General features: G+C 45.1%; 1 protein-coding gene and 1 long non-coding RNA gene across 5 annotated transcripts in view; one reads left to right on the plus strand and one right to left on the minus strand.

The window, feature by feature from the left end:
• The window catches only part of LOC138468339 (uncharacterized), a 218,169-nt gene that overhangs the window by 195,549 nt on the left and 5,858 nt on the right, over positions 1-16,762 (minus strand). The window contains exon 2 of the long non-coding RNA XR_011268246.1: positions 2,896-3,059. This is a non-coding gene — a long non-coding RNA (uncharacterized lncRNA). The remainder of the gene's footprint in view (positions 1-2,895; positions 3,060-16,762) is intronic.
• Positions 1-16,762, plus strand: part of SLC29A1 (solute carrier family 29 member 1 (Augustine blood group)) — a 589,752-nt gene that overhangs the window by 145,606 nt on the left and 427,384 nt on the right. The window lies entirely within an intron of this gene.

Consider the following 16,762-nt stretch of genomic DNA (forward strand, 5'->3'; position numbering starts at 1 on the left):
AAATGGGAGCATTTTACTCTCCATCTTAAAGTTGGGAGTAAAATTATTTTTAGGGAGTAACATACAAGTTCAATTCCCAATGGGAGCATTTTATAAGCAAGTAAAAATAGGTTTTAATGGAATTGTTTGTGTAATAATAATTCCTTTGCACCTCGTTATTCAGGCACATTAAAAGATACATCTGTATTTCTTCCGATCAGACAGTAGAAATAGGTTCTTCCTGAGGTACAACGTGCGCTACTGGTCCAAACATATCCATGAAGCTGTGTGGGTGAAGTTTCCTATTTTTTGGGGGAGAGTACTTCTACTCTCCATTTACATTTTTTGTGAGTATTTGTCTATTTTTAGGGTGTGAAAGGGGCAGAAACACCCCTTATCTGTAGGGCTGGGAAAGCTGGCAGGTCTTTCATCATTCGGTCAATGCGCCTTCTGCTATTCTGGTACTGAGCAAATGAACTGTACTGAATAACAGCACACAGTGATTTGGTACAATCAACTTAATCTGAACACCAGTCCTCCAATCTGATAAATACAGCTGGGTCTGAAATGTCTGGGAGCCATTAAGCTCCTGCTCCTAGCCCAGGAGTGCCGGGTTAGCTTGAAAAAAACAGCTACAAGGAGCTACCTTTTGGCGCCTAGGCCAACTGATGCCTTATAAACTTGCATATGTAGCAATATCTTTGAGAATATAAAGAAGAATTAGGACACATCTCGGACCCGGTTCAATTTAAGGATGATACATAATGGGCTAAAAAGTTAATGTCCATCTCATGTGGGAGTTAGATTTGTCGTACTTTAGTTAATCGCTCCTGGTTCCCCAGCAGTAGCTCCTGCCTACTGGGTGATGTCTACAACCAGGAGCTGGTTTTAGCTCTTGCTCATCACATCTTACATTTCAAACCATGTACGGAGATACAAACACACCTCAATCCCGACCTTGCAACTTTCCCTGCTACTACATTATTGGGATCAACACATGTCTGCAATGCACGAAGATCCTAACCGAAATGGTCACTGTATTCCAGTATTTTGCATGAAAGTCACTAATAATGCATCCCAATCCTGGTTTGTAGCATGCCTTACTATCTCACACATACAACTCCAAAGCAGCACAATTTTGGCACACAGTTCTCCTATAGGGTTCAAAATTAAGATTCAATGAGCTGGGGCTAACACCAGCTCCTGGGTGTTGGGCATCACCCAATAGGCAGTAGTGATCGCTGGGGAACCAGGAGAAATTACAGAAAATCTAACTTTCACATGCGATGCACACTTCCTTTTTGTACATACATATGACCCATTAGATTGAAATGTGTACTAGATCTGTCCTAATTCTTCCTAAACATTCTCAAACACTGGGAGTCAAAAGTAGCTACTGGTAGCTGTTGAATACAAGCTAACCATGCTCTCATAGGCTAGAAGCAGGAGTTAAATAGCTCCGAGCAATGTCGAACCCGGCTCCAAATGTCCCACCAAAATAACAAAGGTAAGTAACAAGAGCATCCACATACAGCTCTGCCTAGCTAGGAAGCTGAATCCTAACCCATAGCACCCCATGCTCTTTCAGTACTGGGACCAACACAGTTCTAAAAATGCGCCTCAAACCTGGCCGACGTATTCCCTGCTATCCCAGTGCCGAGACCTGCATGCAGCTCTGCCAATGGGCCTCAATCCTGACATTAAGCACAGTAGGAACACTAGCAAGATATGCAAGAGTGATCTTATGATGAGGGTGACAGAAGAGCAAACACCTCAAGTATATCTATCCTGTGTCTTTTCTTGAGAGCACTTTATGCAACCTGGTCGTAGTAAAGAACAAGGCTGTTAGCTGTAAATGGTACCACCTGTATGCTAACTGGAGAAAGGCTCCCAAGACCCTATAAAGATACCTCCCTGACATGTGAGGTATAACTGATACTATAAAGTGCCTCCACCTGACATAATGGCCATCTGAAAAGAAATTCAGTGATGCAAAAGTCAACAAATTCCGTTTCACCACTCAGCACACAAGCAAATCAAATAGACATTACATAAATAATGAACCAACACAGTATCGGTTATTAAACAGAGTGCATTGAACAGGTTTGGGGTGGAGATGCCTTCACCAAGATGCCCGCCCAGTCTTATTCCCCGGATATAGAGGTCGCTTCTGCTTTACCCTCCTAAATGGAGATGGTGTCTAAAAGAACAAAGCAGACAAGAATATAGACATTAAAGGGGTAATGTTATTATTGGTATTGATATAAAAAAGAAAATTAAAATAAAAACAACCTGGTCCTCTCATTTTTAATTCACAGCGACCAGGTGGGTTACGTGTGGGGAAGACAGGGTTCAGATAACATGCGCAAAACTCTCGAAAAAGAGTTTCACCGAGTGGAGTGGCACTTCATGATTCAAATCCTGGAAAAGGCGGGCCTCGGATCCGGGGTGCACAAGCACTCTACAACAACAACACAAATGCAAGAGTAGTGATCAATGGAGTGGCATCCTCCCCGTTTAATCTAACTAGAGGAACCAGGCAGGGCTGCCCACTTTCACCTTTGGTCTATGTTCTAGTTATGAAGCCCCTTGCCCAAGTTACCCAAAACAAGAACTCAATTGGCCTACTAAAATTCAGCAAGGAATACGAACTAGCTGTTTGCAGATGACATCTTGGTTTATTTAACCCACCCTTCACAGTCCATCCCAGCACTCTTAGCCAAGAACGAAGAACACGCCCCATTCTCTGGGTTCCGTATCAATCGCAATAAAAACAGTACTGTTAAAAGACGGGGATGCTCACCCAGATTCAAACCCAGAGAATCGGGGGCCTAAAGACGGCAAGTAACAGCTTCAAATATCTGAACATATCAATAACAAAACATTTAAATGATCTGTTCCACGCAAACTACATACCACACTGGCCGCGCATCAAGCTGGACGAAATTGAAACTATCCTGGGCTGGTAGGCTTACAGCGTTGAAGATGTCCTTCCGAGACTTCTCTTTTTGTTTCAATCTGTGCCGACAGCATTGCCCGACTCCTTCCTTTCAGACGTCAGGAGCTCCTTATTTGCGTTTCTGTGGGAGAAGAAAACGCAGCAGATTGCTTTTAGCACACTGATCCTCCCCAAAAGGGGGCGGCTTAGCATACCCAGACTTCCAAGAATATTATAGGGCAGCTCAGCTCCGAGTACTCATAGACCACATTAGAGAGACCAAAGAAACAGTGGGTTCACTTAGAAAATGGGTACTTCACCCCGGGAGAGTGGCTCTGGGCCCCCCTAAAAGCCATCCTGCGCAGAGCACTGGGCCACCCAGTCCTGAGAGTATTATGGTCTATTTGGAAAAAGGGAAACAATAATCTGACGGGTATAACAACCTGGCCATCACCCCTCAGTTGCATCTGTGCCCCTCCCACCCCCCGATTAGGGACCTCTTCATAGACCCAATTCTCTTCCAGCCACAGTACGAACAGGGATTGATTATAGCAGTTCAGATGTGGAAGGATGGAGTATTCCTATCCAGAGAAGAATTGGAAGAGGCACAACAGGGACTCAAATCAGACCACTCCTACTTGCAATTAAAAAGGTTACTGACCAAAGATGGAAATCACAGCTGCAACACCTCCTCACCCCTTTTGAAAATATACTTAACACACACCCAGGAACCAAAGGCCTGATCGCCAGAATGTACCGAGCCCTAATAGAGAGGTCATCTCCCAACCCCCCCCCCGCACCCAAGCACAGTGGGATAGGTCTCTGGGATGGGAAAACAATCAGGAAGGGTGGGAGGCAATATACTGAGCAGTCTGGAAATCGTCAATAGCTGTTCAATACAAAATGCACAAATGCAGAATTCTCACTCAATGGCACCTCACTCCCCATCACCTAGCTAAAATGTATACTGGAACCAGCCCTTATTGCTGGAGGGGTGCACGCAGGACAGCACATACTGGCACCAATGGTGGGACTGCCCCATTGCACAGACCTACTGGAAAGAGATTCTAGGTTGGATCCACAAAATAGAAGGCATCAATAGGACCTCACCCCTCACCTGGTCCTGTTTGGCATGGAGAAGGTGGAGGAGCACTATTCAGTCCTTCCCCATATGCCAAGAAACCTGCTTCTAGCAGCACGAGTTTGTATAACCATAAAATGGAAGGGGGCCACTCTGCCAACTAAGAAAGACTGGCTGCACAAAGCTAAGGACATCTACGAGATGGAGAGCCTTACTGCAGGACTCTTGGAAACCCACACACATATCGACATGCAACGGCTCCCCTTCTTAGAATTCTGCAAAGGAAATAGCACTGTCTCACAGACCCACCCACCAAGCAAACCACCATAATCTCATGAATGAACACCCGCTACAAAAGTTGAACAATCCCGTAGTGCGTTTGACCATCAATAGACCCCCACTAATGCCTTGATACACATAATCTGACAAGTTCTCAAAAACATGTGCAAGTTAGACACACGCTAGCGACCCACTAGCTCACTGTTATAGAAGCAGCAGTCTTCCACAGACCTTCATCAGTAGACAGAAATCTTGACTTAAAGGAGTAAGGGGGACGGGAGGGGTGGGCAGGGTTACATTGTTCTTTTTTTTGTCTTTTCCTTCCCTTTTATCCTTCTTTGCTTCTTTGTTCTTTGATATGGTTATTGCCTCCTCATATCAGAGAGGAATGTTGTGTATTAACCGTTCATTCACTGATCTTAATATAAATTTATTAAAAAGAATAAACAAACAACCTGCAGCTGCATAAACAAAAAAGAACAGCAAGTTGGGAGGCCATCAGAGGAACTCTGCCTGTATTCCTCTGTTGTTGCAGCATTGCTATAGCTTCACCTGAGGTAGTGGCCCTTATGCCATCCCCAAGGAGAGGCTAACGCTCCCCGCGCCGCGGTCAGTAGGTGAGCCTGCGCAGAAGTACAAAGAGCCCCTGCATGCATTCACACATGAATCCATCCATCCAGCAAACTCCATTCGCACGCCAAGTTCCACCTATCAACCAAACTCCACACATCCATCAAACATCCATCCACCAAGCTCCTTCCATCAATCCACTAAACTCCACCAAGTGTCAGAAGCCAACAGGTGTAAAGGCCGATTAGTAGCAGTCAAACACTGCTCCAATCTGTTGCCCGAACGGATAATGCCAGAGTCCACAGAAAATGTAACTCAACAACATATCAATGAACCAAAATCGGTGCACACCCACACTCCCATCTCATCCCTGGAAACCTTCACACCACTCAGGCACAAGTACTTCACTAATCCTTGCGTCATGCATACAGAATACTAGGACAACATTCCCCCCTCCACGATAATGAAACAGTTCTCAGAAACCACCATATTATCCCATCATCCAATAATCAATAACTCACTTGGTCGAGGCATCTTCTATAGGAACGAAGACAGAATTAATCCACCCACAGGGTAAAAAAGAACCTCTTTGCTAACTACTAGGCAATTGTCAGCCTTCTGTTGATTGGTAAAATCATTGAGAAGGTAGTTGCCAAATCAACCTCATGATTGGTAGTCAGGGGGCAGGCCCCGGCGGTTAATACAATCTTGAGTTAGACTTGGATGGAAACAGCCACCATACAGGTCATACAAGTCATCACATGACACTCGGTTCTCATCAGTCACCTGTGTGTCACGTTTAACATTGTCAGCAACACCACACTTACAAGCATATTTGCATATAAAATCAGGTCACATGCAGAGTCCTCAACTGGGTTTCCTTCTACCTTTCAGACAGATACCAAGCATTCCATGTTGGCAACTTCAGATTTAGCTGCCAGCTTGTCACTGAGTTCAAGAGGGATCAATACTCTGCGCAGCAATCTTCAATCCCTATACGTAACCACTCAGGGTGCTTTCGAATGACACTAATATCTCACTTGACTCTTACAGACAATACTCTGATCCATCAAAGTAAGTTGTACATTTACGCCTCGGGAAATGCCTCCCCTTGATTCAAGCTTGAATGACTTGCACCTACCTGAAAATCAATTCCACCAAAATCGAATTCACCCCACTAGGCCACTGAACGAGAGGGCATCCAAGGGTAGCTGAATAACATGCAGCTTGATGGATTCAAGCCTCAGTTGAGCCCATCTGCCAAATCACTCGGGTTCATTATTGACAGCAACAATCAACATTAAATCTCCTTCGTTCCACTTTTCAACAAAATAGCCCAAATCACTTTATATATACTAGAACTCCTCTGGGAAATAAAACTTACACGAACTCGAGGATTTCAGAAGAATGGTCCAGGCCTCGGATTTCTCTTACCTCAATGGTGGGATCAACCTCTCACTGGCATCCTGGCCACATGTCACGTTTCTGATCCTTGCCCTCAGGAGCAGGGACTCCTACTCTGCCTCTTTTGCGAAGTCCATACCTTTGTTAATCAGGAACCCAATACTGCTCTACCGTGGCCCAGCCACCACATGCTGCTCTGCAAGGCAAAACAGCACTCAGCCAGCTATGCAATACACTTCATTTTGGTTTTATGAGCAAAGGAATCATTTTGATGCACTTGGCATGCATGTGACAAGTTACAATGCAGTGGGCGCCGACAGATAAAACATGCTTTGGTCAGAAAAAACAGAAGTGTACATGCACCAAGATGCACATCTTACAAGAACACTGGCGAGGACGTGGAGCAGCAACATAGAACTTGAGAAAGTGCCAATGGAGAGGAAAGTGGAGTGTGAGAGGTCAAATACAAGAGGCTGCACCCATGAGAAGTAACAGAATGATTTCCCGACAGGGCTGCCAGTAAAAGTAAGTGGGCTAGGAGAAAGACAGGGCTTGCAGAACCCTTAGCGGCCTGCCTTTTGTGTCCCAAGAACAGGTGAAAACACCAGATTTTGTTTTTAGCTGGTGAGAGCCCATTGAAGTGTATTGGCGTTTCGGGGGATTGGCGGGTGAGTGAACTGATAGCACCAACCAAAAGCATGAGAGTTGAGGCGTATGAGAACCCAAGCAGGAGATGTTTGCGGGCACTCAAGGCCGGAGATCAGGAGACCCAAAGCGACAGGCTGCAGGTCAGTGAGGAGACGTCAGCAGCAAGTCCAGTAAGCTGACAGAAGCAAGTGATTAAGAGGAAAATCAGCTTGAAAGGACCGAGAGAGAAATATACTTGAGCAAAGGGAGAAACTGAGTATGAGAGGAGGCTGCTGGTGGATGTTCTTAGAGGCATTTAAAAACTAATGAGAAATGCTGCAAGCTGGAACTTGCAGATCGAGTTCCTAGAGACAAGTATGAATATAAGACCAGGGGAATAGAGGATACTAAGCACATTAAAGAGAAACAATGTATGTTAGACCTTGAAAGCCATGCCCCTAGAGCAGGCTTCAAATTCTGCACTTGCCACTAGCCATTGGTAAGCAAGGAATTGTGGGATGTGTATTATGGAGAAGTGAAGGGAAAGCAACTTTTTTTTTGACTAGCTTGAAATGTGAATTATTTTTACCCTTGCCCTAGAGACGACATTGAGAAACATGCATTAATTTGAGTTTTATAAAGCGCTAGTGCAAGGAGGAACAGTTTCAGGACTCCTGGAAAGTGAACAGGACATTGGGTACAATACTAAATAACATCATTTAGTCAAGAACTAGGAAAATTGGCATGAGGTTATGCACCCAGGTACTCTGTTACAGTCAGCATCAGAGATCTGAGATGACAGTTGGGTCACATAGTGTGGTTGATCCTATTGCCAAGGCACCAAAATAAAGCAGCCAGACTTATTTTGTCATAGGTCTGCAAAGGTAATCGGGCTTCCCTCCTGGTGGTAATAAGTAACCTTGCCTGGTGGGCCTTCAGGGTCTTTAGCTGCAATCTTAGGCATCTTTGGTTAAAGCACCATTGATTAAAGAAAGTGGTGCATGTAGATATTACTAACCTAAAAGCAAGTGGATGTAGAAATAAGTCGGGTAACCTTTTGCAGGGATCGAAATTAAGATTGGATAAACAGGAGCTAAAAGCAGCTCATGGGTACGTGGCGTTAACCAATGACCAAGAACTACCACAGTGGGACAAACAGCTAGTACATGGTGTGCTGCAAATCTAACTTCCAAACATGTTGCTAAACTAATCATTTGTTCCATTACTTATAACCCCTTATGCTTTAAATGGTGTATAGAAGTATCCTAAAGTTTGTTTATAGGGCATCATAAATGCACATTCACATAAGTGCGCTTGTTGTTCATCATCTGTTGGCATGGGGAGCGAAGAGTAACTCCTTGGAGCTGTTGGTGTCAAGCTACCCAGGCTCTTGTAGGCTACAAACTGGAGCTAAATAGTTATCAGCTCCCAATTTCGAACCCTGTTTTGGAGGGCCATGGTAGGCAAATTCGAGGTGATCAAGCAAAGGCTAAATGTGGCCGTGGAGTGCGAGTGCCTGCCATAATATATAAGGGCAGTATAACAATCATTTGGGCGAGAAGATTATTTGTTTGATGTACGAGGCACATCTACATTAGAACATCTGTCATGGAGACAGATTTTTAAATTTCCTTTTGTAACCTGTTGAGGGTAGATTCCGTTTTCAGGGATGTGGGCAGGATATGCAAGAATTTTGGACATAATAATAAGAATCACCCTCCCAATTTCAGTCTTTTGAACCTGGTTGTAGTTGGATTGTTGATCTTAGCGGTCCTGTAGGTACTGTAACCAAAAAGGGGATTTCAGCCATTCACCCAAGGAGAGCCTCCCCTGTGATGCAAGGGAGGTGAGCCCACTCAGCAACACCTTCAATAGGGGCAGAGCCAGGTGGAACTTGCCGGGAGAGACTCCCCCTTTGGGGATAAGGACTCCAATTTCTGTAAGGAACTCCCTAAGCCATTTCCTGTGGTGGCATATATGATACAACAGTCAATGATTGCCCGTATTGTTTTCCACTGCATTTTTTTGCCGAAAATGTTTGCCTGAAAAAACAAAATAGAAAAAAAAAATGTATGGATGGGGCGAGGGCAGAACGTGAGAGCAAGATCGGCGTTTACAGGCAGTGAGGAGAGAGGGAGACAGGAGTCTGAATCCCGATGGTGGTGTGAGCACGAAGACTTGGTGGTGGGCAGTGCACCCGTTCAACATTGTTGAAAACACTGCGCTGAGGCGGCAGTGAGACATCCGCTTGCCCGCAGCTCAGCGAGAGCGTGCAAGCTCGGAGCGGTCCGCCGACCGAGTTTATCACACAGAGAACCGGAGCGAATAAAGCAAACCCGAGCAACTGCAGGGCGAGGTATCCCTGGAGAGTCAGAGGTAGAGGGGAGAATGGAAGAACTGGAAGACCGTCAGGGAATCGTGTACTTGTGTTAGCAATTGTTGTTCTTGACTGTTTGACCGATTTAGGGTTCTTAAACACGTCCTACTTTGCAAACTTTTATTCTGTATCAATTCCCATTCATATGTATGTATGTATGTAAGTATACTACGTAGCCTTGATTAAGCACCCAGATACCTCAGGGTGTGGCGCCCTGTACAAATAATAAACGCAAGAGAAACATATTACAGTGAAATTGATGAGACATTGAATTGGAAGTTGATAAAGTGGAACTGTATTAATGTGAGAAAGGGCTTCACAAATGAGAGCACTACGACAGGTGTACAAATACCCAAGGAAGAGGGGAAGACACCCCCTAAGCCAAAAAATAAAGAGTGTACAATATCAGCGAGAGATTTATATAAATACAAAGAGAAGTTAAGGGAACCACTTAAGGGAAAGGATACTGGAGTTACAGCCCTAGGAACAGGGAACCCTAAGAGCCAAGACAGTATATCCCAGCTAAGAAGCTATATTTTACTGAACTCAAAAGGAGATAGCAACTTGAACCAGAGAAGAAGCAAGAGAGCAAAAGGAGGCATTGGAAAAGTATCAATTAAAAGAAAGAGGAAGACCATAAGACATTGGGAAGGAGTGGTAGGAACGGATAACGAAAGTGACGAGACCATTTGAAAATTGCCTACTAACTAGAATGAGAAGGAAATACATTGCCATAACAATCGGGAGGAATGAGGCACCCTCCTGATCTTATTTAAGTTGGTTAGAATAGTGGTGGGGTCAGTTAGGACTAGTTTTTGGACAGCGGACTGGTTGAACACCCATGTAGCAATAGGGAAAGATAGGCCTTCTTCGTATCATTTAATAAATAATTTGTGGAAATATCATCAGTGTGGCCGCATCATCCTTCTGACCAGCCGCAGTACATATTTGTTTACATAAGAGTTTGGGTGTTTAAGCACAAGTTATGGAGGATTTGGCAAGTAATACAGTCAACTTTGTGCATTATTCGCTTTGCAGTATGGAACCAGTTGAGATATTTCTGCCTTGTGACATATGGATCTAGGACTTGACTGCAAAAATTAGTCCAGCTGCTATATAGTGGCTAAACTGAGCCTGGTTCATTTGTTTTTGAAGAAACAGAAGGTACCAAGAACATTAAAAAGAAACACCTCTGCTGGGACATAAAGGCCATGTCGACTAAGAAAAAGAGGGAAGCAAGTAGACCCAGCGGATGAAATCATGTACAAGTTTGCTTTCCCTTTTACTTTATACCAACCAAAAAAGGGGTTAGCACAGACTGGGGCTTGGGACCTATCAGGCTTTCTGTTAGTACTGTGGTCCCACCAACCATCACTCCCTCCTCTAGACCAGCTCCACCTTCCTGGTGGCAAAGAGTCACTCACAGTATCTAAGATTTATAGTGTCCCACACTTCTTTCTCACCCATGCCTGTATTCTTCTGATCTTTGCAGAAGCCGCCAATACTAGGGTTGATCCATTACCAGGTAGCACCACCTTTTACCTGTAGATCCTCAGACTGGAGATTGCAAGTGGATTAAGGGATCACTGTGCGGAGCGAAATACCAAATCCGAAAATGTACAATTCGAGAATTGCACTGTGGAGTGATGCCACTGATCACTTTCTCCCGCTTCTCACACCCTCTACCCCCCAATTACCTTTTCAGTGGTGTTAGGCAGAATCATATGCAGTGCCCTTAGGGACAACTGCACACAATTAAGACTACAAGTGGTAATACAATTTCACCTTTGGTACAAGCCTGTACTACACAGAAAGAGTGGTAGCAGCCAGACTTCTCTCAAGAGCAAATGAGCAGTAGTAGAGATTACACAAAGGACTACAATTAAGCAATCCTCTATTCTTATTCTCCTCGACCTCCCTGCTGCCTTCGACACAGTCGATCATTCCCTTCTCCACACTCTTTCCTCATTTGGGTTCAAAGGCTCTGTTCTCAACTGGCTATCTTCTTACCTCCTCCCGCTCCTTTACTGTTTCTTGGGGTGGCCGGTCCTCTCCATCCCAACCTCTTGAATACGGCGTACCTCAAGGTTCGGTGCTTGGACCTTTCCTCTTTTCCCTTTGCACCTCCCTCCCAGCCCCTGTAATCTCCTTGTTTGGTATTTCCCACCACTTCTATGACCTCCACCTAAACCTTTCTTCCTGCCTTACTGCCATAAAGAACTGGACGTCTTCCCGCTTTCTCTCCCTTAACACTGACAAGATTGAAGTCTTATTCTTTCCCTCAAACCCCCTTCCTTCTCCCTCTCCTCCGCCTTTCATTCACTTTCCACCCTCCAATCTCCCTATCTCTCTCCATGCCCGTAACTTAGGCATTCACTTTGACTCCTCTCTCTCTTTCTCCCACCATATCTCGCACCTGTCACTACCACCTATTCAACATTCGCAAAGTCCGCCCCTCTCTCACCTTCCATGCTACCAAACTTTTAATCTCCTCCCTTATCTTCTCCCGCTCTACCCTCACCACCTCCTCATTCCGCACCTGCCTTAAATCTCTCCTTCTCCACTCCCCTCCTTGAAACCCCTTCCCCTTCCTGCCTCCCCTCCCTCCCTTATCCTTCCCCTTGACTATTTCCCTCCCCACCCTCTCCCTTCCCCTCCCCTCCTTCTACCCCTTCACCCGTCGATGATTTATGTATTAAGTTGTTCACTTGTACAGCGCTTTGGTGTAAAGCAGTTAATAAACCAATAAATACAAATACAATTACTGTGACTCAAGGTTTCTGGTTAAAAAATATAAATACATTTATTTTTAAACCATCTGTTCACAAAACACTTCACTTCTAATAAAACAAAAACAAAAAAACACACTTCAAATATACTACACAACCAATTCCCCTTGTGCAGAACAATTCAAGGTAAAGTACCTTAGGATTTGACAGACCGGTGTTATGAAACAAAACATTACCGGAGGTTCATACGCGATCACTTTTTGACAGTAATGACAGTTCGGTCTTACGAAAGATAAGCGTACCCGCAGGAAGAAATGTAACCAAAGTCAAACACACTTAGCACATGAACACAAGTGAATTGGGGATACAAATCATAGGCAACACTTGTCAAGGCCTAGAGAATCAGATGACACTTTCTAACAAGTAGATAAAAGTCAATAGGCCTGCGCCATTGTCAAGTGGAACAGGGGTCCCGTTGCTGAGGATCACATGCTTAGAACAGTTCACGATTCGAGATTGCCAGGAGTACTTAGATATTGTCACAAAGGGAAGCAAAGGTAGAGTGAAGGAAGAAAAGGGCAAGCCTTTGGTGAGGAAGAAGGGTTCACCCCAATTCCTCGAAGTCGGACACAGTACCTTATTCGTTGAAAAAAGCTGGTGCCAAGGCAGTTGTTCCTGGTAGTTCCTGCAGACTCACGGTTCCTGGAGCTTAAGTCGTGGGGACAAGGAGGAGGATGTCTGGAGCGATCTGTACTACCCAGGGATGAAGCCAGCAGCAGCGAAGCAACGGTGAATAAAAGGTGCTCTCCTTTAAATTAGGAGAGGCTCTTCAGAAGGCTATCCGGACCACTACAGCGGCGTGCAGCGATTTCGACCAAGAAGAGGATTCTCTGGCTGTTGAGGATGAGCTGGTTAATCCCACCAGGCTCAAGGGAAGAAGACTCCGGACTGGATCTTCTCTGTCGTTGAAGGGTAGATAGCTCAGGACTGCAGCAGGGCTTCACCGGGACTCGGGAGTTGCAGTAGCCGTCTTCTCCGCTTTTCTTCGGTTCTTGCAGTTCCAGTGGCGACTGACTACCAGCCCAAGAGTCCTGCCTTTTATGCCAAAATCCCCCATTCACACAGCCTGGCTGTCAATCATTCAGCAGGGGGGTTGTCCGGCCCGGACAACCACCTCAGCCAATCGACACAAAGTGCGACTTGGGTCTCCAAGGAGACCCTGTGCACGGGGTGACTAAACCCCTCCCTCACATTCAGTCCACCAAGCCACCCAGACGCCAAAAGGAGGGCTTCTAGACAGAAGCCCGCCAAAGGACGGCGAACAATGAAGGCAAACCTGGTTTGGCACGAAAAGTAAAACACAAGAAGGATTTTAACAAAAAGAAATGGCGACTAAACCTGACCGGAGCCAAAATAAAAAGTATTTGGTCAAGCAGGTTTATGTTCGAGGCTAATACAATAGCCTAAAACAGTACCACCTTTATATACTATAATCGCAGTAGAAAGGTTAGGGTAGAGACCACTGCCACCTGCCAAATCTTAATGTTAAGAGAGCGAAACAAGGCTCCAAGGAGGTACAGACAAAAAAGGATAAGAGTTAACCCTTTCCAATACTCCATATACGATGGGGTGTCCTGGGTCTGCAGTTAAAAGCGACTATATAAAGTTAATGGCAACTTTACCTGTTTCTGAGGGACAGTAGTCAGCCTCAGGAAAATGGAGTCAGGGGGGAAGTCTCAAAGGCAACCCTGTGTCACTGCACTGAAGGTGCTGTGTAACACAAAAAAAGTGGGTTTAATGGAGTGGTGTGGCTCCAGAGCTTAAGATCACACAAGCAGTAAAAATACACACAGCAAAGACACTGTAAGAGTGGGAAAAGGGTTCACACTCTTACCAGGTGGAAAAGAAATAAACCCCAGAAATCCAACAAAGCTGCTGAGGGACTCACTAGGTGAGGGAAATTAGCCATAAATTAGAATTCTCCCTAACAGGTGGCACACTTCTGTGTGTGCTGTAGACTCCCCTCTATCCCTGCAGCGTCAGTTCCCACCCACCAGCGTGGGTCGGAGCTGGCGTTGCAGAGTCCTGTCTATTTTATTCTGTTTTACTTTATTGTCCCCCGCATTCAATGTCATGGAAGCAGGTGACAGCCCTGCAACCCCTGAAGCCAATAATGCCGAACAAAGGGAGCAAGGGAAACCCCAGAAACTCCCCTTGTTCAACATTAGGGCTTCACCCCCCCATCCCATGCCGAAAATGCACATTCAGCATTTATTTGTTGACTTTTTTTCGGCCGAAGCGGGTTATGTCCACAGGCAAGTCCCCAAGGGTTATCAAGCTTCCACTCCTGTTGGTGAGGAGTAACCTTGCATTGTATTGTATTTCTTCAGGATTTGGTCATAATCAGCCCTACCGACTGCTTGTATTAGCCACTTTCACTCCCTAAAAATAGGCAAATACTGCAAATAAATAAAAATGGGGAGTAAAAATACTCCCAACAAAAATAGGACACCCACACATAGGAGCCGGTCCCCCTGCTTTCATCCACGAAGCTCCCTGAATGCATGTTTTCACCTGTAGTACACTTAGTGCTACAGAAAGAAACTACGTATTTAACTCTCCAGATCAGTCAGTAATAATAGTATCTTTAAATGTGCGTGAATAACTAGGTTCAAAGAAATATGTATTACAAGACATTTCTGTTTTACAGTTAAAACAGGTTTACTCAGTTATTAAATACTCCCATTGGGATAAGTACTACAAAAAAATAATTTTACTCAACTTCGAAATCTTATTTGTGGGACCGTTTGTAATCAGACATTTCAACCCCTGTAAGAAATTGGGAATGAGGATCTGGGAACCATCTCTTGCGCACCGCTTCCATCATCTAGTCTCCAGCCTATGAAACTGAAGGTACATGGAACCACTGCATGCTGGGACTTAATGTCTTAAGACTCTGGGAAAATGAGCGTGCCAAGGAAAATAATGATTAAAAAGTCTGCAAAAAGGGACTTGAAGACCAAGATGCCAGGGACGAAGAGCTCTCAAACCCGGGCTGCTGCTCCCATCACTCACTGGCTAGCATCGTAGCACCCATTATGACCATGTGGGCTGCCATCGCAAACTGTGTGTGCCCCCCCCCCCTTTAGCCCTCTCCCCATCCACCAGTGTCCCTTTCTGTTCACACCCCTACCTGTCAGTCTTTAAACCAGTACTGTGTGCAGGAAGTCCTCATCCTAGCGCACTCTTCATGGTCCCTTCCCCACTGCCCCAATACACCCAGCCAGGTTGCCTTTTCCTCACTTTCACTCCCTTAGCCAAACCATGTATGCACACTGAAAGCAAGACGTACTTTTCAACTACATTAAATATTAAACAATTTCTTCTCTTCCCTGTCGCCGACCCGGCCTATACATTTATGACTGATGCAACCGCCCCAAGGTGCTAATACAAGGATGCAAAGACATGTCACCGTACAGAGAAACACTGATGGAACTTGAAGGAAAAGTCGCTAGAGATACGGAGACTGCACTGTGGGTTTGAAATAACGAGGTTTTGGGAACTAGAGATTGAAAACTTCCGGTGCAAAATAAGATATTTCGAGAGAATGCATGTGAACTCTACTGCACTTATCTCGAAAATAAAAGAATACAATCCAAGATAAATCACCTTCTAAGCAGGACTGGACAATTAAGTAGACCCACTAATGTCATATATATACACATACATACAGGAAAAATGCCTACACTGTCCTATGAATCTGTTTAAGGGCACTGCGCAGAGTATATGCACTCATCCATTAAAGTTCTTGAAAGGAGTAAAATAATACAACCTTCAAATCGTATCTTCAGATACGTTCCTGTGATGGATATTTAATATTCTCAGTGGCGAATTAAATAATGTATAATATGGCAATTCCAAGAAGCAGATTGTAACCTCGTGCCCTGCCCGAGGCTCTAAAAGTCTATTGTGCGTGTAGCAGTCAGTCACATGAACAAATGTGCTTTGAATGTTACTTGCAGGTGCCGGTTTGGCACAGAACCTCACGACTTGCCCGTAGGAGAAGGAGCCTCTAGAAGCATCTTTGCCGGATCTCATTTAACACCACGTAGAGCATTAAGACCTCTTTCTGAGTTTCCGCTTCTATTCCAGCTTTTATCCAAAGCACAGGACCTCCGACAGACAGCACAACATTAATGCTGCAACCAACACGTTCACGGAGGTACAGACCATCCCATAGATAATTTAGGAAACAACGACAATGACGCCCCCACCTCACACTTCATAGTGTGATATGATATGGTATTTATAATGCGCCTATAGACAAGTGTTTCAAGGCGCGACGAGGCAAGGGAGGGGAACAAAGGGAGGACGGACAACGATCCTACTAGGGCAGGTGTCATTCGCTCTGCTGTCAAGCACTTCTCTATCCAACTTGAGTCCTTCCTCTCCACTATCTTTTTCTCTACCGGTGGTGTCCCCCAGGGATCTAACCTCTCTACCTGGCTTTCCTTGCCCACTGCATCGCCGCTCTCTGCCCCAATTTTCAATGCTATGCAGATGACACCCAGCTCATTTTCAGGCTACCCTCGACCCCCCCCCCTTTCCTCATCTCTGACTGTCTGCTATCTTGGGAGTGGTATGCTGCCAATGACCTCTGCCTTAATGCCAGTAAGACTGAGATTCTACTCATCGGCACACCCACTCCATCCTTCCCTGTAGCTCTCTGGCTGGCCTCTCTTGACCCTCTTCCTGCTCCCACCTGCAAGGTTAAAAAC

Source organism: Ambystoma mexicanum, chromosome 4q (genome assembly GCF_040938575.1).
Source record: "Ambystoma mexicanum isolate Mex_15411 chromosome 4q, UKY_AmexF1_1, whole genome shotgun sequence".
Taxonomy (NCBI): domain Eukaryota; kingdom Metazoa; phylum Chordata; class Amphibia; order Caudata; family Ambystomatidae; genus Ambystoma; species Ambystoma mexicanum.